We start from the raw sequence: 24,879 nt of genomic DNA, 5'->3' as shown, positions 1-24,879 counted from the left end.
GAATCAATTTGCAAAACACTATTACCTAAATTGTCTACAACCATCACAGTTTCATACATGCCATCACAAGGTAATGCTTCAAAATAAAATACACCATTTTTATAAGCATAAATAGAACCATTCTCATTATCAAAAGAATATCTAAAACCTTGTCTGTATAAACCATGAAATGAAATAATATTTCTCGTTATTTCTGATGAATAGCAACAATTGTTCAAATCTAAACATAACCCACTAGTAAGCACTAAAGAATAAACACCAATCTTCATAACATGTGATGATCTCTTATTGCCCATAATCAGGTTCATCTTCCCATGCTCAACATCCTCACTTCTTTTTAGTCCCTTCAAGTCAGAGCACATGTGAAAACCACATCCTGTATCAAGGACCCAAGAATTAGAATGTGACGAGTTTTTAGATAGGATAGTGTAAATACCTGTCGAGGTTGGCTTAACCTTGCCATCCTTTATGTCTTGCAAGTACTTGGGGCAGCTTCGTTTCCAATGCCCCTTGTCATGGCAGTTAAAGCAAGTAGCCTCTTTAGGGTTAGAGGCAGGAGGAGCTTCAGAATCGGCTTTTCCTTTGGGTCCATTGCTTGAAGACCCCGCTTGGTACTTTCCCTTCCAATTCTGTTTCGGAGGAGCTTTCCTTTTCTTCCCCTTCCCTTGCCCAATGGCCAAGACGGGAGAAGCAGGAGTGGAGGCAATACTCTTTCCCTTCATTCCACTCTCAGCGGTTGTCAGCAAGCTATGAAGCTGACTCAATGTGGTTTCCTCCTTGTTCAAATGATAAGTCATATTGAACTGATCATAACAGCTAGGCAATGATTGCAAGACTATGTCAATAGCCAATTCTTCATCGAAGTTCACATTGAGTTTTAGCAAACGATCCACATAACGTTGCATGCGTTGCAAGTGGGTCGTGACGGACTCTCCGTCCTTTATCTTGTTGGTTATGAAGGACTTGACTATCTCATATCTCTTTTGACGAGCTCGTTGATGGTACTTTTCCATCAAGTCCTTGCACATGTCATACGGCCAGTAGTCCTCATAAAACCTTTGCACCTCAGGAGTCATAGTAGCCACCATGATGCATGCCACTTTGGTAGCACCATTGCAATGTCTCTTATACTCAGCTATTTCTTCAGGAGTAGCATTTGTTTCATCAATCTCATTCAGCTCTTTTCCAAGTACATATTCCTTATCCTCGAAGCGCAAAGCCATCTTGATGGTACGCATCCAATCATTATAATTGGAGCGATCAAAAGTGACTTTTGAGCAGATGCTCAAGAGCGAGAAGTGGTTGGAGGATTTGTTGTTGTTAGAGGAACCAAAAGCATTATTGGAAGTTGACATCTGAAAAAGAAGGACAAGTTTTGATTAGATAAGAAAATCCTTAATATAACACCCAAATGTAATATTAAGGCTAGGATCCAACTAAATAATTCACAATTCAGAAGAGGGATGCCGTAATCTAATTGTAAATTATTTAAATGTAGGTAAATGACGATTTACCAATTTCACCACGAGAAACGAAATTTAAATGAATTAGGTTTTAAATGAAATTCCTAGATCATTTGAGATTCATTAAACTATTCAATGGCATGTTTAATCTCGATTATGCCATTTCCATTTGTGACCGGGATACCGATGATCACAAATAAGGTGTGAATAGCCATGCAAATTAACTTCGCACTCTCAATGTCATTTATCAACTAATTAATGTGCCGGTTAGCCACACACACTCCATTAATCAATGATAATTTATGAGACGCTCATTGCCACCCTTTATTAGTCCATATTAGTGTGTCAGTTAACCACACACGCTCCACTAACGACTTATATAAAGTGCAATGTGCAATTTCATGGGATGGCATCAATTTCACATTCTTCCTAAAGTAACCAAGATTGGGAATTTAATAAAAACATTTAGTTACTATTCCATTATACTTATTAATGAGAATTAAGTGTCCTATCAAACTCGTTCGGTTAACGACCCTCCACCAATCAAGGAAGCGGTGGCTGAGAATGGACACCCATTCAATCGTCATTTTATAGCCAGTTTCCTTATACCCCCCTTATAGATCGACTTCGTGAATGAGGCGTACTAGCAGTTCGACTGACTTGTCTTATACATATAGTAAATATTAAACTTTTAATTTTACATATAGTATAAGGGTGTAAAATGCAATACACAGGGGCTAAAATGCAATACTCATCATACTTAGGGTTAAAATTTGGAATTATCTCAACATCAGGACGTTACAATCATGATCAGACTACTAATCCTAATGAATCAAAAGACTCTTAATTTCATTGTTATGCCATTAATTATCCATAAATTCATTGTTGAATTCGTATTAAGCAGTATTTGATCTTTATTAATCCTAATGATCATAGGAATTAATTCATGTATAGAATGATCATCTACTCGTGCACACACATTAAAGTTCATCACTTTATTTCCTAACCCTAGGTTTTGATCCAACTATAGTCATAATTACCAATGATCATGGACAACTATGATTCAAATTAACACAATCACAATGATCATCTAAACTCTATTAATTCAAGAAGAGGGAATAAAGTAATAATCTTTAACACATGTGGATCTTGCAATCAAACTTTACAAAATAAATTAAATAAGAATAAACCATCCAAGTAGCAATTAATCCATAATCTCAAGAATTCATCAAATCATAAACACAAAGCAAAGGGTTTTAACACCCAAATCAGAAAGTGAACACATATTGAATCACATTGGAATGCTACTCATGATCAGAACAACAAACCAAATGATTTCTGGCTTATCCGCTCTAAAATCCTTCATATCTTTGCTCCATATCAGCTTTATGGCCATCCAGCCGCCTTCTAGACCCTGAAAACGTCTCTTCTGGGGTTTATAATCATAAGGAATGAATTAGGGTTGAAGATATATCATTAGGGGTAATTTTTGGCTCTATTTATAGCTTATAATTGTTCACTACGTCGTGGTTGACCGCCACCACGTCGTGGTCCTCGTCGAAATCTCGTATTCTCAAAGTTAGCTTAACGATCGCGAAGATTCCATTTAACACGTCGTGGTGAGTGGGAATTAACATTTTCTCAAAACACAAAAGTCGTCCGATATTATGTATAGTTTTTAGAACGTTTTGAATTTTGTCAATCGGAGTTACGAGTCACGAGATATGGCCAAAACACTGGCGAGGGGTCAAGCTGTCCAACGACATCCTTTTTGCGTCTTTTTAGCTCATTTCTTCTCCTTTTGCATTCTAGCTCCCATTTTAACTGTAGTTGAACATTTCAAAGCATATTAAGTATCTTTTAGTTCCAAATAACATAAAAACATAGTATAAAATAATAATAAAACATCATAAATATATGCATAAAATAGACGTTATCACTTATAGATAGGGTTGTCAAGTTAAAAAAGGTTTCTCCTGGTGCTGATATGGTTTCTAAAGCCGAGATGGAAAAGGTAAGGGGTGAACTATCCATTGTGCAAAATGACAAGTTTGCTTTGGAGAATAGGCTAGCTGGTTATCAGGATGAAGTTACGACACTAAAGGCTACAGTGGCATCCCTTGAACTAGAAAAGGTTGGTTTGGTGGACAAAATAGCTATGTTGGAGCATGGCGTGAAAAAGTTAAAGGTTGATTGAATGACTCTGTTATTCGAAACACAGATTTACAGGCAAGTGTAGTTGGACTGGAGAGTAGGGTACACAAATCCGATGAGGATATGTCTTGGGTATTATCACGTGGAATCGTGAAGTTGGTGGATAAACTCATTGCTGAGTCATCCTTTTTTGAAGCTAACCGTGATCTTCAAAGTGTTTGGAACTGGTTGTGAGATGATGAACACAGAGCATAACTTAGGACTGAGCGAGACTGACATTCTGTTGTATGATCCTACTCGTTTGCAGAAAATGGAGGAAGCGTTCTCTGCTTTATTTTGTTGTGATTATTTGGATGAATTTGGTTTTCCTTTGTCGGATGTTGAGCAGTTACATGCATTGGTGGTCCCAACTAACAACATGATGTCTACAAGCAGTTTTGGTGCGGGTGCTGGTAGGTCTTGAATGATGGAGTGATGTTGCTTATAATTTCTCTTGTTTCCATGAATCGTACAATTTGCTTTTATTTATCTTTCATCTGATGTCGAGATTTCTGACTCTAGATATTGATACTTTATGTTGTTTGGTGACAATTTGTTCCTTGTGTTAGACCTTGTTGCATCAAATTGGTAGTGTTTTAGTCGTATGATCGTTCTTTTGTTCTTGTTAATTTTGTGGAGTAACTAATACTTTGAAAGGATGTCAACCGTGTCCCCCTTTTTTTGTTGTTATGACGCGCGTGCCGTTTCCTTATTGTGTTTTGGGAAGATGTAAGCTCTTAGTCTAAGCAGGTAACTTAGGTCGTGGTTTTTGGCTTCATCCTCTAGAAAGATGTAGTTGGTTGAGCAAGCTACTTTATTTAGGAGGAATAAGGATATTCTTTTGATAATCAAGTAACCGAAGTCGAAGTGTTAAACTTCGACTTTTAGAAAGATGTAATCGGCTGACCGAGCTACATTATTTAATAAGAATAAAGATATTCTTAGGCTAAGTAGGTAGCCTAGGTCGTATTTTTGAATTTCGACCTTTGGAGAGATGTAGTTGGCTGACCGAGCTACATTATTTAATAAGAATAAAGATATTCTTAGGCTAAGTAGGTAGCCTAGGTCGGAGTTTTAAACTTCGGCCTTTAGAAAGTTGGAGTCGGCTAAACGAGCTACATTATTTAAATACGAATAAAGATATTCTTAGGCTAAGTAGGTAGTCTAGGTCGGAGTTTTGAACTTCGACCTTTAAAAAGATGTAGTCGGAGCTACATTATTTAAATAAGAATAAAAATATTCTTAGGCTAAGGAGGTAACCTAGGTTGGAGTTTTGAACTTCGACCTTTAAAAAGATGTAGTCGACCGAGCTACATTATTTAAATAAGAATAAATATATTCTTAGTTTCTCATAATTGCCTTCATTTTATTTATCGTGAAACGACGTTAATGACTTTCGCCAAGTTTCCTACCACATGCTCTTGATAGGTTGATGCCTTTTGCCCAGCTGACCCGGTATACCCGTCCTTTGCTTTCTACTCTCCGTTAAGGGTTGGTTGTGGGCCGTGTTGCTTCTCTCCTTTCCGTTCTGGCTTTCTTTACTCCGCAATATGGCAACACTAATGGGGTCAAGCTTTGTGTTTGTCCGGTAAGTCCCTCAAAGCTTTTTATGCGGCCGCATTCACAAGGTTTTTGGCCGCCTTCACAAGGTTTTTGGCAACAAGCCTATTAACAAGAACCTGTGCTTAATTGCGCTCTCAATCTTTCTTTTAGATGTCTTATAGAATAAAAACCGTACTTGATTAAATTAGACCAATTGATGTTGTACACTTTAGATGAGTCGTCTTTGTAATTTTTTATTTTACTTTCTTATTGTAATTTAATAGGTTGTTGCTATTTATCTTTTTTTTTTGTTAATAATTTTTACGGCCGTTCAAAAAATATCCTTCAAGCTTCAACCTACAATTGGTTGCATGTTTCCCCTTAAAAACAATATTAATCTATAGTTCAGTATACATAATACAATTTTAAAATGTTCACATTATGCATCATAGATCTTTCTTTAAACTATAGTTGCAATAATATAATAAATGTCATATGCTCATATCGTGATCACTATATTAAAAAAATATTATAACTAATAATTTTGATTCATGATTGCAATACGTATGCTTTAGATACCTGAATTTAACAAATTATACACAAGATCATTGAAACCATCACCAGTTTTTCACACCAAAACTCCAAGAACATGCAAAGTAATCATCTAATCTAATAAGATACGTATTTAACCTATAACAGAGGATGCTTTATAAGGACGAATCTTTAACATAAACTCATAAAGTAACCAGCTTTGTTTAAATGACAAAAGGAAACAAACACAAGATCCTGATTCCCACATCTTGATGCACTTATCAGACAACATAAAGAATAAATCAAATTTCCACTAAATATACGATTCCACAAGGAAATTAAGCTTAGTTTAATCTATATCTCAAGTATGGCTATGGAACAGAAGTATGATATAACTTAACAGCTCATGAACATATACTTACTAAGCTAAACTCCTGAAGAAATGGTAAATGTAATAGGGTATTGATGTACTTCATTCAATGGTACAGTGGTACCATTTTCTTCTACAGAAAAGCAAGAAACATCTTCTTCAGACCAACAATGGAGTTCATCTTCAGAAAAATAACTCAACTCATCTGAAAACGACAACATACTCATCTCATCATCATCATCATCATCGTTTTCAGAAATGACAGATGAACAAATGGCATTTATGTCCAAAACTTCACCCAACTCTTCAACTGTATCATCATCTTCTTCATTATCATCACCGACTCCTTCCAGAAATGGATGAGCTAACAGCATCTCAGCCGTCCATCTAAAACAAGCTTTCCTCGAGAAACAACTCTTCAAGAAACTTCTCCCTTCTCTTGATATACTGCTCGGAATTGAAGGTGATTCGTCGTGCCTCTCTGATAACAGACAACTTTGCTTTTCTTGCTCTGTTTAGCCTTTTTTGCTAACCCCAGATCGCCAATTTTAGCCATGAAACCACCATTAGAAGAACTACCGACGAGTAGAATATTTTCAGGTTTTAAATCGCAGTGGACATACCCGTTATGATGTATATGACGTAATCCATGAAGAATTGACCTAGTATGACGTTTGACATCCGATTCAAGCAACCCATTTTGACCGGATTTTTTGATTAGATCAGCTAGGGTTCCTCCGGAGCCATACTCCAGAAGCAAATTGTACACCATTTGTCCATTCTCTCCGGTTGTAATCTCTTCCCCAAAACATCTGATCACATTACGACACCCTCTCAGATTATTCAAAACCTCTCTGTCGTTTTGAATTGAAGACGAAACAGAGACCTCAGCCGATTTCACAGCCATAATTGGTGGGTAAGAACTGTATCTCGATTTGGGTTTCTTCAAATTTGCAAGAAATACCGACCCAAAACACCCTTTACCAATCAAACAACCTCTAAACCAGGCCATTCCATCGCCATACTTGCTCTGTTCAAGCACCTCATGTTCTTGCTTCCTTCTCTTTCTCTCATCGTTCATGACCCCACTCTGGGAACTGACTAGACTCCTCTTTTTCTCATTCCCTTTCTTCAAAACCAAATCCATTCCCAAATGCTGTAGGTCTTTTAGGTAACTTGATCACGAAAGATAGGTCGACAGATTAGCATTAGCAAAAATAACAAAAAAACTGACAACTTTCTCTTGAAAAGATTGAGCAATCTTTTCCCCTTTCTTCTTGGTTGTCAATAATTTCAAGAAGTGAGAGTATATTTGACGAATTTAGGGTGAAAGAGTGTTATTGTTGAATGTGAAGCGACAATTGTTGAATCTGAAGTTTTTTCAAAGGTTGGCTGAAGATCTGGTTGTGTTTTTTGACTACTTCTGATTTCCATCTCTATATAAGAGATTCATTTGTATTTGTAAAACTTGTATCTAAAGCAACAAAGAGTGAGTGCAGATTAGCACCAAGAAATATAAACTCCTAGTTACCGGTGGACGTATGTCAGAGAAGGACCGAACCACGTTAAATCCCTCGTGTTCATCCTTGTGTTCTTGTTTTTCGTGAGCTGTGTGTGTTTAGAGTCGTGTGTTAAGTGTCTCGATCCTAACAAGTGGTATCAGAGCCTTGGTTTAGCTCCAGAGGGTGAATTTCTGTTTTTTGGTCGAAATTGTTTTTCGTCAAAAACGATTTTGGTGTATACCGTTGGAAAGGTCTCGTTCCGAAGATTCCGAAAATATTTTTTTCTAAATTTTTTGACCACCGGAAGACGTCCAAATCGCGGGTCAAAGGTTGCCGGAATAGTTACCGGAAAAACCAGTTTCGCCGGAGAAGACGACACTGTAGCAGGAACTGTAGCACGACGTCAGCAGACACTGTAGCAACACTGTAGCAGATTTGAAAATTTGCAATTTGGCCCCTGAATTTCTAGAAAATTGCAAGATAGGTCATTGTTCTTTCAGAAAATGGTAGAAAACAATAAGCTTCAGATTGAGAAGTTTGATGGGAAAGATTTTGGTTGGTGGAAAATGCAAATTGAAGATTTGCTCGTACAGAAAGACTTGGACACAGTTTTAGGTGAAAAACCGGAGGCGATGACACAGGCAAACTGGGAGACTTTGGATAAGAAGGCCAAGGCATTTATTAGACTGACGTTGTCAAAGGATGTTGCCTTCAATATTTTGAAGGAGACCTCGGCAAAGGGAATCGTGGAGGCATTGTCTAATATGTACGAGAAGCCGTCGGCAGTAAATAAAGTCTTCCTGATTCGGGAACTAGTCAACACGAGGATGAGGGAAGGAAGTTCAGTTACAGTACACATCAACAATTTGAACTCGATTTTATCCAAACTTGGGTCAGTGGGAATAAAATTTGAGGACGAAGTTCAAGCTTTACTACTGTTATCATCATTACCTGACAGTTGGTCCGGAACAGTTACAGCCGTTACTAGTTCCGCAGGATCGAAAGAGCTCACTTTTGAGGGAATTCGGGATTTAATTCTAGGCGAAGACGTCAAACGAAGAAATTCCGGGGAATCATCAAGTGAACAATTGAATGCGGTCAGAGGTAGAAGAAATAACAGAGGTAGTGGGAGCGGGAACAGGAGAAGGAGTCAGTCGAGGACTCGAAATGATGTGACTTGTTGGAACTGTAAAGAGGTTGGACATTTCAGGAATCAATGTCCAAAAGACAAGAAAGAAGTTAACGTTGCAGTAGACCATTCAGATGATGATGTTTTGATCTGTAGTGTGGAGAGCAATGTGGATTCCTGGGTTATGGATTCGGGTGCTTCATTTCACGCTACCCACATCCGTGAAGCACTGCGAAATCTGAAAGAAGGGGATTTTGGTAAGGTAAGACTGGCGAACGATGAGGTTCTTGATGTGACGAGCATAGGTGACTTAGATCTGAAGACTCCAGTCGGTCCATGGACTTTGAAGGATGTCCGGGTAATTCCAAGTCTGAAGAAACAGTTGATTTCTGTTGGGCAGTTGGATGAACAGGGACACGAGGTTAAGTTCAGGAATGGGCAGTGGAAGGTTGTCAAAGGAAATCTTGTGATAGCTCGTGGACATAAGAGGGGTTCATTATATATGGTCAGTTTACCGTCTGAGGGAGTAACCGTCCCAGTTCAGAAGAAAAACAAAATCTGGTTCATAGAGTCTCGTGGACAGAAGAAGGTTTGCTTTGCAGATGGCAAACCCAGAGTCACAGGTCAGATTCAGGTTGAACGTGTTTGGAACGGTTCAGAAAAACCAGTCAAGGGCATTCATAGCAGTGGGAGCATGGGCTTTGTTTCAGCTAGAATACCCAGAACACAGTGGGTTAAGAGAACCAGTATTCCATCTGTAAAAGTCTCTCCAGATTATCTGCTTCACATGGAGAGTGTCGTTTATTCTCAGGATGTTCCAGGATCGGGCAGTTCATTTCAGTGGGAGCCGGTAGAGACAGAGAACAGGTAAATTGAAGAGAAGGCCGGGTAACTAGGAAGGAGTTAAGATCAATTTTTTTAAAATACAGATGCACAGTTGAAGCACAGGTGAAGATTGTTCCGTGGCTTCAAGTGGGAGATTGTTGAATGTGAAGCCACAATTGTTGAATGTGAAGTTTTTTCAAAGGTTGGCTGAAGACCCGGTTGTGTTTTTTGACTACTTCTGATTTCCATCTCTATATAAGAGATTCATTTGTATTTGTAAAACTTGTATCTAAAGCAACAAAGAGTGAGTGCAGATTAGCACCAAGAAATATAAACTCCTAGTTACCGGTGGACGTAGGTCAGAGAAGGACCGAACCACGTTAAATCCCTCGTGTTCATCCTTGTGTTCTTGTTTTTCGTGAGCTGTGTGTGTGTTTAGAGTCGTGTGTTAAGTGTCTCGATCCTAACAGTTATGAGGTGAATGAAAGAAAAGAAAAGAAAAAATTAGGGTTTACGAGCGTGGGGTTGTGAAATTTCGTTGTTTCCATGAGTTTCTAATTTTAGGCATGGGATTGGAAAACAAGCAGCCGCGTTTTCGTTGGAGTTGAAAAGGTAGGACGTACATAGGACACCACAATTTTTCTTTTTAACGGAATAACTGTCACCCTTTGTCTTCGTTTCCCTTTTCAAATAAATACATAACAAATAAGAATCTCTCTTCCTATCCCGTGTCACATGTCCTCTTTCTAAACCTTTAGTTTTGCCACATGTCACCTTCACAGCAATCTAAAAATGTTTTTCCGCTTATTTGCTAAAATCTTATCCCATCTCTCTTATTCCCATTTTGATTTGAATTGAATGGAAATTAGAATTTAATGTAATTCATTCAATCCCATAAAATCAGCAACGATTGATTTAAAGATCTTTGACCATAATCTTACTAACTCTCAATTGAAATCTTTAGGTGTTTCTCTTTCTTCCTCTCTAAATCACGCCATCTTTCTTCAAAAACCATAATTTAATATATTGTGCAGGTTTTGTGATATGATTTATATTTTTATTGATTTTTGGTTGTTCGATCTCAAATTGTGAAGACGCGTAATCTAATATGCACTATATTTCTTTCGATTGCACATGTAATATGATTGGTTTTGGGTATTATATCATTTTCGTTCCATGCTTTTCATCTTTAGATTCTTATTTTCTGATCACATATGAGTCATGAAGACATCAAAATGAGGCTTGACATGTTAGGGGGTTTAGGTCAAGTAAACACATCAAGATTCCACTACGGTGGGGTGTTCGTTCTGATGGACTCAACTTATCTGATTTTTGGGCAACAATCAAAAGTTAACTTGGGGTTTTTAATTCGTTTGGAATGGTTGAAGTGTCAAATTGAATTACTCAATAAAGAATCCTTAATAAGTCATTATGTTTGAACCTTAAGTTACAAAGTGAAGGAAGAAACGAAGATACAGACGATGATCCAAAGTGAGTTCAAGATTCCTCCTATCGTTTTCGACTACATTTGTTTCCCTAGCGAAGGCCTTGTGGTACCTTCAAATCGTTGTGTTCTTAATCATCATGCATTTTTTATTAGCTTTCTTCATGTTATTCAAGTTACCTCTATGCGGTTATGATCTTGCACGGTTGATGGTTTGAACTGAAGGCACATATGATGTGATAGCAGAAGTTACATTGCAACTACACAAAATTCTAGAACATTCAATTGTAGCTCCACCCAAAAATCCATTTGAAAATTATAGCATATTTAATTCTGTTTTCAGGGTTATCTCCTTGGCAATCTATTTTCCATATGATCTTCTTCATTATGATTCATGAGTTAAGAATAAAGATTTTAGAATAAATTCTATGTTTGTGTTTTTGGGGCCTTTTTTCAACATGTTATCTGAAAGTGATTGTATCTTTTTGGCATGTGTGTAACTTTACTACACTACCCTTCTGTTGGTTTGGCAGGAAGCAACCCTTAATCATGTAAAACATGTTGGACTCTTAGGTGATGGATTTGGTTGAATGCCCCCTGAGATGTGCAAACACATGTTAATTATGCTTTTCTTTATCCTTAGGTGCTTAAGGTATTTGATTTTTTTTATAAGAAAAAAGGTATTTGATTATGTTTATTATGAATAAAAAAGGGGTATTAGATGTGTGATTGATTAATCAGAGTTTAAAGTTTTTTGCACATTTATCATTTAATCATAAATCTTATTATTTAAAAGATTTAACTACTAAGTTGCATCTTTTTGTTTCTTGGATTATTGATAAGATAACACTTTTAAATGGAGTTAAGAATGATTTTATTTTGAATTTCTATGAAAATTCCAAAAAATAGTTTGACCCTAAAGTTTATTGTGGTAGAGCTCACATTTTGAGATGTTCCAAGTCATATGCTGTTATTGGTGCTTCCTAGACATGAATAAAATCAAGCCAAAAAGTTATTGAGGTATATCATGCTACCATTCTTCATCTTTTAAATTATTTATGTTTGTTTTATTGTTGATGTTGTTGCACTTCAGTGATAGTACTAAGTTTGGAGATACTATTTGTTGAAGGAAGTACTAATGAGCTTGGTCACAACCTCCAAACTCAATTGTTTAGCTTCTTAATTTCATAGTTTATTAAAAACCAGGTGAATTTCTTTAATGCATATTGAAAAGTTACCTTCTTATTGTACCTATTGGCCACTTATTTCTATACCAATGTTTTCAAGTCTCTTGTGGTCTAAATGATTTGTAGATTCATTTTTGCTTTACTACAACCTTTTTGGAGTCTTCTACTCAGCCAACACCTTAAATCTACTTGCACAACATCTTAAATATGCGGTTTACCATTACAAGTTAAATTCGTAAAAAATAGCCATAAATTATGCGATTTTAAAGTAGATACAAGGAGAGTTGGTTTTGGGGTTTGACTGGTTATTATAAAATTAAAGTGGGATAAAAACATAAAAAAGAAAATTCATAAGAATTGAGCCAGTTTTTCAGTTAATAAAATTGGGTAAAGAACATGGATTAAAATGGTAAATTTAGGCTTAAAATGATCTCGTGATAATTTCTTGATACTAAAAAGTATAGCATGTGTAGCAACAAAGTTTTAATTTTTTGTTTTTGATTGTTCTAACAAAAAGGCTTCAAATTTTGTTTTTGTTTTTTTGCTTTTTTTTTTTGTTTTCGTTTTGACGCAAGAAAATTTTAGCTTTTTACGTAAAGAGTATTGAAGAAAATAGCAACGAAGTTTGAAAAGTACGGAAAAATAATAAGAAAGTTTTATTTTTTTATTTTTTTTGGTTTTAGGCAACAAAGTTTCAGTTTTTTTTTCCAGGAGAAATATTATTGGAAAAATAGCAACCAAGTTTCGAAAGTATGGAATATGTCTACGTGTTTTTATGTAAATAGCAAGCAACTTTCAAACCATTTAACATATTAATTTAAAATAAATATGATAAAATTACATACAAAACATAAAAAATTGTATATAAATAATTGTTTGTATATCTATGATTAATGATCACGATTTTTATAGTTTTTATGTTATTTTACATTGTTAACCGTGTAGTACACAGGTTATAACCTAGTAATAATAATAAAGAGACATTAGAGTTTTTATTATGATTAAAATGTTGAGGTTAAGTATTTCAAAAAAGTTTGTTAAACAGATGAAATAATAAGCATATACTGTATTGTTTTTAGACAAAATTGCAAAAATGGTCCCTGTGGTATGCATTTTTTCGGGGTTTTGGTCCAAACCACGAGTTTTTTGGGTTGGTGGTCCTTTTAACCATGTTTGCTTGTGATTTTGGTCCCTCGAAAAACTGAAAAGACTAAAATGCCATTTCTGATATATTTTTTATATTTTTTCTATTTAATTTAAAAGAAAAAGAAAATAAATAACTAATTTGGGCCCACATCTCTCTTTCTCTCTCTCTCTCACTCTCTCCAGTCATTCCTTCATTCATCGGGTAGAAGACATTCCTTCATTCCTTCCCGTCTTTCTTCACCACCGGCCAAGGAAGAGGTTGTCGGCCACCGGAGCTGCCTTTTCCTTCCTCTTCCGGCCGAGCAACGCCACCCAAACACCCTAAAGATCGTCATTCTCTCCTAACAGATCCAAAAACACCACCTTGATTGGCGACTGATTTGCTCCTCCTCCCCTTCGTGTGTTGCTACTGGCGCCGAAGCAAATGAACCAAGGAGGGCTCGCCATAGATCGGCTGCCCATCCTTTCCTCGTGATTTCTCAGCCATCACTGTAGCTTCCAGTTAGCTGCCTTCGTTCCTTTCTTCCCGATCCGTCGAATCCCGTCGGCTGGAGCTTTGGGGGAAATACACTTACGTTCTTAATCGGCTTCAGGTAACATTTTCTTTTTATCCCCGATGATCGGATTTTGTGTTGGATCGAAATTTTGAGTTTATTGTTGTGTGATTGTTTTAGGGTATACTGGAGCTGGCGTTCTCTAAACCACGGGCAACGATGAACCCATGTTTCCGTCTGCAATTTCCGACTTCCTATCAACAGCGATACCACAGGGACCGTATTTGGTTGATGTTTGTTCTACGTATTCCAATCAACGGCCTTTACTTCAATCTAAGGATGAGTTTCTTTCTTTTTCTCAATTTGGTGGCTTAATTTCAGATTATGGAGGTTGACGCCCCTTAATTTAGGTTGGTATCGTTTGGGCATTAGATGGTTTTTCATTTCTTTCATTTAGGTTGCATCAAGATTGTAGGCGGAGGTTGCTCCGGCAGTCGAGTGGGGTTGGGATGGTTGTTTCCTATGGCAATCAGGAGGTGACCTTGCTGCCATGTTTCTCTTCTGTTGGTAACGAACGAGAAGGAGAGGGGGAAGGGAAAGGAGGTGGTTTGGTGGTCGGAGGTTGCTCCAGCAGTCGAGTGAGGTTGGGATGGTTGTTTCCGGTGGGAGAAGGTGGTGGCAGTGGGGGTGGTGTAGCTTCTTCCTGCTCATTTTCCGGCACAACAATGGAAGGTGGCGGAGCTGTGGGATTTACGGTGGCATTTAGTGGCCAACGGGAGGCTAGCAGGTGGTGTGGTGGCTGCCTCTAGATCACCAGAGGTGGCAGTCTCCACTCTTTGGCTTCGTTTTTCCGGCAAGGCTAGGAAGAGATGAGGGGTCGATATTTTAAGAGATGAGTATATATATATATATATATATATATATATATATATATATATATATATATATATATATATATATATATATATATATATATATATATATATATATATATATAGAGAGAGAGAGAGAGAGAGAGAGAGAGAGAGATAAGTAGGCCCACTTTTATATTTATTAATAATAATAATTTTAAAAAGTAAAAGAAAAATGAAAACTAAATTCATTAAGGGTATAATAGTCATTTTATTTTGGACAGGGACCAAAAATGCAAGCAAAACTAGCTCAAAATGACCATCAACCCAAAAAACTCGTGGTTTGGATCAAAACCCCAAAAAAATGCATACCACAGGGACCATTTTTGCAATTTTGTCTTGTTTTTATTGTTAGTCCTTAAGCAAAATGATATTTGTATGAGTCATTAATTTCAAACATGCTACATTTGCAGTGATGACTACGAAATGAATGTTTTCTATTAATTATAATTAATAACTCGTTTAACTACAACATTTCGAATATCTTTAACTCTACATGTCCTTGTAGGAACATGCGTATTAAATAGTAAGATTGCAACTAACTGCAGATTGTTTGAATAAATTTGTATAAAATTATGGAAAAAAATGTGTTGGTTGGATTATATTGTTCATTTATGTATCAGTTAATTGTTTTATTCCTATGAAATCTATCGGTTTTTTGTTTTTAAATCTTATTCTCCGAATTAGTTATTGCACATTTGGTTGACTAACCACATTGTATTTGGTTCTTATTATCAACACTTTACACTTAGCTATTCATGTGTTAAAACTATTAGAATATAAAATTGATATTTGTATTTATGTAAAGTATCTTTGTAAAATTAGAGGTAATCGTGTATTAATAGGTTTCCTTGATTTGAGGACCGTTTCCATTTTGAATCAATGCCTTCTGTTGTATTTATTCACGCTTATGATGAATGAAAAGGGGCAAGGGAAAACATGCAACTTTCATGGTATCAGAGTCAGGCTCTCCAAAATCCCCCAACTCATCTCTTCCTTCTTCTCCTTCTTCCTTTAAGATGTCTCCCTCTATTCACCCTGTTCTCACAGTTTCAAATATCAAGAATCATATCTCCATTACCCTGAAGATGGAAAATGTCCAGTACTCTACATGGGTTGAACTGTTCAAAATTCATGCCCGTTCCCACAAAGTGTACCACCACATCATTAAACCTGAAGCAGGTAAAGAAAAAGTGCCAACAACAGATGAAGAAAAAGAATTGTGGCTTACCCTTGAATCTTGATGCAACTGTCATTCAATGGATATATGCAACAATTTCCAATGATTTGTTGCACACAATTCTTGAACCATGTTCAACTGCCAGGGAAGCATGGAACCGTTTTCGGGAAATATTTCAAGATAACAAGCACTCATGTGTTGTGAATCTGGAACAGGAGTTCTCTCACATTCACATGGAAGATTTTCCAAATTTTCTGCTTATTGCCAAAGACTCAAAGTTCTTGATGATCAATTAAAAAATGTGGGAGCTCCTATATCTAATGATCAATTGGTTCTTCAGATGGTGGTTGGACTTACTGAAGCGTATAATGGGGTAGGTACCCTTCTTCGACAAACCGACCATCTCCTTCGGTTCTATTAGGCTCGATCTATGCTGGTTCTTGAAGAAGCAAGTCAAAATAAAAAGGCATCCCAAGCTATCCCTACTGCGATGCCAGTTATATATCGAGAGGCTGATGATTCTCACTCAACGGGTCATCAACAATACTCTCGTCAAGAGGGAGGATGTGCTCAAGGACATTGTCGAGGTTCTTCACGAAGCAATCACAACGGAGGCTGAGAAATAAGGGTTTCATGAGCCATAAATGTGTTTATATAGTGTACAACCCCGAAATTAGGGTTTTCATTAAATAAGGCTGAGAAATAAGAGGGGCGTACGTGTCCGAAATCCCGTCAAGGCCTCGCATGAGTACGCTAAGTGTACCATGTGGTAAGCATCGCGTACTCGCTTCATAGCTTGTACGCCAAGCGTACCATGTGGTACGCCCCGCATACTACACAAGGACCAAAATGCAACTTATCAATACACAAGGGGCAATAATGAAACTTATCAGGATTCAAGTGTTACAATTCCCCCCCCCCCCCCACTTGAATCAGACTTCGTCCTCGAAGTCCGCTGCCCCAAACAACTCCGGATAGTGCTCCCTCATCTCATCCTCGGGCTCCCACGTCCACTTCGATCCCTTGCGGTGCTGCCATTGCACCTTCACCAGCTCGACAACCTTGTTCCTCAAGGTTTTCGACTTCCGATACAAAATCGCCACCGGTCTCTCAATATAATTTAGACAGTCATCCACCTGAATATCCTCCAATGGGACCATTGCGAAATCATCCACTAAACACTGCCACAACTTAGAGAAATGGAACGTGCTATGAATCTGACTAAGCTTATCTGGAAGATCCAAGCGATAAGCAACCCGGCCCACCCGAGCCAAAACCCTGAAAGGACCAATATATATGGGGCCCAGCTTGCCCCGCTTTCTGAACCGGATGACACCTTTCCAAGGTGACACCTTTAGGAGAACCATATCTCCAACCTGGAACTCTAAGTCTGATTGGCGCCAGCCGACATAACTCTTCTGCCGACTTTGAGCTGTCTGAAGTCTGCTTCGAACCTGCTGAATCAGCTCAGTGGTTTTGAGTACCACCTCGGTACTCCCCATAACCTACTAACCGACCTCGCCCCAACAAATCGGGTTCCTGCATTTCCTCCCGTAGAGCATCTCAAAAAGAGATTGATCAATGCTGGCGTGATAGTTGTTGTTATATGAAAATTCTGCTAATGGAAGATATGTATCCAAACTCCCACCGAAATCCAGAACACACGCCCGCAACATATCCTCTAGGGTCTAAATCGTCCGCTCAATCTGACCATCAGTTTGTGGATGGAATGTGATGCTAAAATGGAGACGAGTGCCCAACTCGTCATGAAACGTCTTCCAAAACCTGGAAGTAAATCGAACATCTCTGTCAGAAACCACTGATACCGGCACTCCATGACGTGCCACAACCTCCTTGATATAAACGTCAGCCAACTTCTCTGCAGAATACTCTCCTGAACCGGAATGAAATGAGCGCTCTTGGTCAACTGATCCATGATGACCCATATCGAATCCACTCCAAGCGCAGTCCTGGGAAGCTTTGTGATACAATCCATGGTGATGTCCTCCCATTTCCATATAGGAATCTCCAAAGGCTACATCTTGCCGTGAGGTTGCTGATGTTCGGCCTTGACCTTCCTGCAGGTCAAGCACCATTCCACATACCATGCGACATCCTGCTTCATGCAGGGCCACCAATAATTAGGACGAAGATCACTATACATCTTCGTCGCCCTGGGATGAATGGAGAACCTCGACTTGTGAGCCTCCTCCATCAGAATCTGACGTACACCGCCCCAATACGGAACGCAAACTCACCGATGTAGAGTCAACAATCCATGGCTATCATAATCGAAGGAAGCCACGTGACCCACAATACACTTGCTCTTTCGGTGCTCTTCCATCATAGCCTCGACATGTGTCTCACGAATCCGCTCCTACAATGGAGTAACAACGGTCCTCCTCAAACATATATCTCTGATTGGAGTCGCGACTGTCGTGTGGCTGAGAGCATTGGCCACCACATTGGCCTTCCCCGGGTGATAAAGGATCTCGCAATCATAATCCTTCACCATATCTAACCATCGACGTTGCCTTATATTCGGATTCGGTTGATCCATCAAGTACCTTATTCTCTTGTGATCCGTGTAAATATTACAAAGGACCCCATAAAGGTAATGTCGCCAAATCTTGAGGGCGAAAACCATGGCCACCAACTCCAAATCATGCGTCAGATAATTCGCCTCATGAGGCTTCAACTGCCTCGAAGAGTAAGCGATCACGTGACCCCTATGCATCAACACTGCCCCCAATCCCGTGATCGAAGCATCACAATAAACCATGAAATCCTCAAAACCCTCTAGCAGGGTCAGAATCGGCGCCTCACATAACCGATGTCTTAAAGTCTCAAAAGTTGCTTGCTGCTCAGGCCCCCAACGAAAAGTAACCGTCTTCTTTATCAGTCGGGTCAAAGGAACTGCTATCTTGGAGAAATCCTGGATGAATCTCTGATAATAACCTGCTAGCCCAAGAAAACTCTAAATCTCAGATGGAGACCTCGAAACCTCCCACTGCATCACAACTTCAATCTTGGTCAGATCGACCAGAATACCATTCTGGTTGACAAGGTGCCCCAGAAACTGCACCTCGCAACCAGAACTCACACTTAGAGAACTTTGTGAAAATTCTCTCCCTCCTCAACGTTTCCAACACTTCCCTTAAGTGCTCCTCATGTTGCTCCTGAGTCTTGGAATAAACCAAGATATCATCAATGAATACTATTACAAACTGATCCAACATCGGTCTGCACACGCGGTTCAAGAGATCCATGAACGCGGCTGGAGCATTGGTGAGCCCAAAAGGCACCACCACGAACTCGTAATGACCATAACGAGTCCGGAAAGTGCTCTTCTGCGCATCCTCATCCCTGAATCGCATCTGATGATAACCCGATCACAAATCAATCTTGGAGAACCAATATGCACCCTAAAGCTGGTCAAAAATATCATCAATCCTCGGGAGTAGATAACGATTCTTCACCGTTACCTTATTCAGCTCCCGGTAGTCGATACACATACGATGAGACCCATCCTTCTTCTTTACAAATAGAATTGGTGCTCCCTAAGGCGAACTGCTCGGTCGAATAAATCCCTTATCTAACAGCTCCTGCAGCTATGTAGGCAACTCCTGCATCTTGGGAGGATCCAACCGATATGGTGCTTTGGCTATCGGAGTCGCACCGGGAACCAAATCGATCCTAAACTTAACCTGTTTCCCCGGAGGAACCCCAGGAAAATCCTCCGGGAATACATCCGGGTAATCCCGCACAATCGGCACATTATCCACTGTCGCCTTACCCTTATCCCGGGTATCCATAACATAGGCGACATAACTGGAACAACCCTGCTCAAGATAGCGTCTGGCCCTCGCTACTGAACACAAAATCGGCCCACGCTGAGATCTCTCCCCATGAACTACTATCTCTCCCCCACTAGGGGTCCGAACCTGAACTAACTGTTTCTCACAGTCGATCACTTCCCCATTAGGGCTCAACAATTCCATGCCCACGATAACCTTATTCCCACGCAGAGGAATGGGAAGCAAATCAACCAGAAACTGCTTGCTGAATAACTGGAGAGTACAACCCCGATGAACCCTCACAACCCGAACAGACCTATCATCAACAATATCGACATCTAGAGGACAATCCAGCTCCCCTGGAGCTCCAACAAATCTCTTGCTAAGCGCAAGAAAAATAAGAGATCGAGTAGCCCCCTAATCAAACAATACCAAAGCAGAAATACCGCTCACTATGAACGATCCTAAAATAAAACACATAAACATAAGCAAGCAATTCAATACAAATAAATAGATAAGGAGAAGATATATACCCGTCACCATGTCGGGAGCTGCACGCGCCTCCTCAGCCGTCAACTGGAAAAATCCCTGCTCTTCGTCAAAGGCGCGTCTGCCCGACCCTGGCGGCCGTCAGTAATCCGAAGAGTTGCCGGAGCGTGTGCTGACACCAGTGTTGCAAAACTCGCCGAGTTGGCCGACTACTCGTCCGAGTACTCCCTACTCGGCCCCTTATCGAGGCGAGTTACAGAATCCAAGTACTCCCCGATCGATCCCTTACTAAAACGAGTAGTATTGTAAAACTCGGCCAACTCGATGATTAATATGTATAATATACTTAATGATTTATTATTTAACATACACACATGTGATTATTACTATATATATATATATATATATATATATATATATATATATATATATATATATATATATATATCTTAAATTTTTCATTAATTATTCACGAAGTGAGACCATTGTGTGTTTTTCAGTTTTTGTGTATTCACATGTATCTAATTTTGTTATATATTTCAATCAACTTATGGTTTTAACTTATGATTTTGACATATATAATTTCCCTAAAAATATTTCTACATGAATTAACGAATCTGAGTACTCCCCGAGTAATCCCGAGTACTCGCTACTCGGTAGTCGGCCAATAAAAGTACCAAGTAGCGAGTTCTACAACCATGGTTGACACCGGTCCTGCTGCAGCCAAACTGGGACAATGGGCCTTCTTGTGCCCCCTCTGATTGCAATGGAAGCAAATCAAATCAGATCCCTGGGTGGTGGTAGCAGTACAATCTCTGCTATAATGACCCATCTGACAACACTTGAAGCAGCCAGAACCACCAACCCTGCACGGTCCCTCTTGCGACCTGCCGTACTTCCCGCAACGACTCTGGCCGTCAACTGGAAATCCCTGCTCTTCGCCAAAGGCGCGTCTGCCCGACCCTGGCGGCAGTCAGTAATCCAAAGAGTTGTAGGAGCGTGTGCTGACACCAGTGTTGAAAAACTCGCCGAGTTGGCCGACTACTCGTCCGAGTCTCCCTACTTGGCCCCTTATCGAGGCGAGTTACAGAATCCGAGTACTCCCCAATCGGTCCCTTACTAAAACGAGTAGTGTTATAAAACTCAGCCAACTCGATGATTAATATGTATAATATACTTAATGATTTATTATTTAACATACACACATGTGATTATTACTACATATATATATATATATATATATATATATATATATATATATATATCTTAAATTTTCAGTAATTATTCACGAAGTGAGACCATTGTGTGTTTTTCAGTTTTTGTGTATTCACATGTATCTAATTTTGTTATATATTTCAATCAACTTATGGTTTTAACTTATGATTTTGACATATATAATTTCCATAAAAATATTTCTACATGAATTAACGAATCCGAGTACTCCCCGAGTACTCCCGAGTAATCCCGAGTACTCACTACTCGATAGTTGGCCGAACAAGTACAAGGTAGCGAGTTCTACAACCATGGCTGACACCGGTCCTACTGCAGCCAAACTGGGACAATGGCCCTTCTTGTGCCCCCTCTGATTGCAATGGAAGCAAATCAGATCAGATCCCTGGGTGGTGGTAGCAGTACAATCTCTGCTATAATGACCCGTCCGGCAGCACTTGAAGCAGCTAGAACCACCAACCCTTCACAGTCCCTCGTGCGACCTGTCGCACTTCCCGCAATGGCTCTGGCCTTGATGACCTCTCGGTCTAGACTCAAATACCTTGGGCCTCTTGCCCGAACCCTCAACACTCGACATAGAATCTGTTTTCCTCTTCCTCTCCATCTCCAGATCAATCTCCCTCTCTCTATCTCGTGCTATCATATCCTCCAGCGTCTTGGAGCTGGATCGGCTCACAAACTGCCGAATGTCACTCCTCAACATCTCATGATATCGGGCATTCTTCATCTCCTCATCTGCCACATACTGCGGAACTAGAAGCATCCTCTCCCGAAACATCATGGTGATCTCAACCACCGTCTTTGTAGTCTGGCGGAGGTCCTGAAACTCTCGCGCCAGCTGCTGCACCTCAATCACCGGTGCGAACTCAGCTCGGAACCTAGTCGAGAAATCATCCCATGACATCACATCAATAACATCATCACCCATTGCATGTCCTACCTCTTCCCACCAGTTTCGTGTCCTATCCTTCAAAAGGCAGGAAGCTAGTCTGACCCTGTCCTCTCGGGGAAACGGATGGTGCGGAAGGCGTTAGCAACATCTACTAACAATCACCTGCTCGCTGTGGGGTCCTTCTCCCCATGATAGTACAGAGCTCCACATGCCCGGAACTCCCTGAATGTCAAAGAACGTGCTCCCGCTAGTGCCATCATCTCAAAACGAAACGAGCTCATACGCTCATCCAGAACCTCCAGAATACCCTCCTTGACCGTGCCGAAGGTCATAGGAGTCTGATCAAGAATGCAACGAGTAATCTCAGACGAGATGAACTCCCTAGTTTGCTCATCGACCTGCTCGACTCCAGATCCTGAGCATGAGCCCTTTCCAACACCTAAATTGCCAGTAGATCTGCCTCGCAATACCACACTCATTCCTAAGTGTTAAGTATCACGAGCTAGAGATTGGCGGCCCTAAACTCGCTTTTCTCAGCTATAAACAACCTAGCATACCGAATCCCGCAAAAACACGAAATCTGGAGATTATAGGGCTGCCGGTGGCGGCTCTGGCCTCCTCAACAGCATGGATCACTTAATATTGATGCTAGGGACCAAGTGAATTCAACACATACCTTGGAGGTCGCCTAGAAGTCGAAGAAACGAGCTGAGAAACTCTCCTTTTCCCTGAAAACGCTAATCGATGACAATACTTCCACATCATCATTTTTGGTCGGATTCGAGCTCAAGAGAGGAGGGAGACTGCACTAGAAAATGGACGAATATGTTACACATGAGGGTAGGGATTAAATGTCTTTCGAATTTGCAGCCAAATACAGGTCTAAATGAAGGAATGGCATCGACAGTAACCTGCATCGGCGGTAAGGAAAGAGACAACACTCCATTTTCGGAAATTGGCACATAAGGTCCCTACAATCGGCATGCTGGCAAAATACACCCCTAATCTGAAATATCTTTACACAATTAGTTTTGAAAATATACAATTTGAATCCTGGAGTTATATATTCCGATTATTTTTATTATACCCAGTGAGTGAATCCATGGTAAACCACAGGTCACTTATATATATATTTTTCATCATATATTTGTTGTTGTAATTAAATCTAATAATGTCCATTGTTAACAGAACAGTCAGCAGCGAAAATAAAAGAAGAACAAAAACAAGAAAAACCTAATTGTGGATTAGTAAAAAATTGTTGCATAAAATTCAAAAGGACGAAAAAGGATAAATGATAAAAGTATTGTGGCCATTGTCAAAACTACATAAAGTTGTGGGCAAAGGGAAAATGGGCAAGAGGAAGGTCAAAGTGGTCAAAGAGACTGAATGTGACAAATATTAAAAGGTTTGTGGCTAATGTCTAATGCACAATAAATTCATTTTCCATAAAATTTATAAGGGATAGATGATAAAAGTATTGTGGTCATTGTCAAAACTACATAAAGTCTCTCAGCAAAGGGAAAAGGGGCGAAAGGAATGTCAAAGTGGTCAAAGAGACTAAATGTGACAAATATTAAAAAATTTGTGGCCAATGTCTAATGCACAATAACATCACTGTTCCTAAGGACCTTGCTCATTAATATAATATATAATTTATAAATTATTATTATTATTATCTTTCTTTTTAATAAATATCAAAAATTATTAAATACTTTTTTTATTCATTACCTTTTATTTCACTCTCTATAAAATTATTAATTCACATAAACTAATATTTTTAATATTTATATACTCTTTTAGTTAATTATTTATTTCATTTATCTTCTAACTGCATAATCACAATCTTTATTTGTTAAACCCTTTTAAAAAAAGTAATATGAAAAATAGGACGTTCACCTCTTGAAGGATTGAAGAGAAAAAATAACCTAAATTTTGCTCGTAGCTCCCATTTGATATCAGATTTTGCAAATATTAATTTTCATATTCCCTTTGATGGACATGGAAGGAAGGAGGGGGGCATTTCAAGTATCAACTTCGGACCATGTCTTTTTAAAACTATTATAGATGTACAACTCAATATCAATAGTTATATTTCATTTCGGTTGGAAAATGCAGTTAAATGTTTGGGGAAATATAAGCGGTTAAGAAATAGTAACGCATATCACGGGAGGAAACTTTACGTTGAGTTCTATTATTATTAGTGGATGACTCCACGATTTCTTATGGGCACAGGCATCCCAGATAATTTAATCTTATATCTTATGGTTCTTCATTATCCACATAAGACCTTTTTTTCCTAGGTGCTCAATTTGTATGAGTTTTTAGTTTAATGTTTTTATTCATTGGACATGGTTATTGGCAAGAACTAATTGAATCCGTCTTTTGAGATCATAGTAAATTAAAATTTGTTCCTACTACCCTTCTGAGAGCCTTAAGTATTGTACAAGGATGTGTTGGAGTAACCCAATACCTTCTAGGTGGAATTATCACAACATTGGTGTTCTTCTTAGCAAAAATTATTACGGTAGGACAATGGCTACAATGATTTGAAAGG

The 24,879-nt window shown here is 39.0% G+C and overlaps 1 pseudogene; it reads right to left on the bottom strand.

The window, feature by feature from the left end:
• Window positions 1-5,908: 5,908 nt before the first annotated feature.
• LOC145107812 (mitogen-activated protein kinase kinase kinase 20-like) lies at window positions 5,909-7,434 on the bottom strand (annotated as a pseudogene).
• Window positions 7,435-24,879: the final 17,445 nt, after the last annotated feature.

Source organism: Lactuca virosa, chromosome 4, assembly GCF_052849685.1.
Source record: "Lactuca virosa cultivar CGN04683 chromosome 4, Lactuca_virosa_CGN04683_v6, whole genome shotgun sequence".
NCBI classification, from domain to species: Eukaryota; Viridiplantae; Streptophyta; class Magnoliopsida; order Asterales; family Asteraceae; genus Lactuca; species Lactuca virosa.
This window is presented reverse-complemented; position numbering and strand designations above follow the sequence as displayed.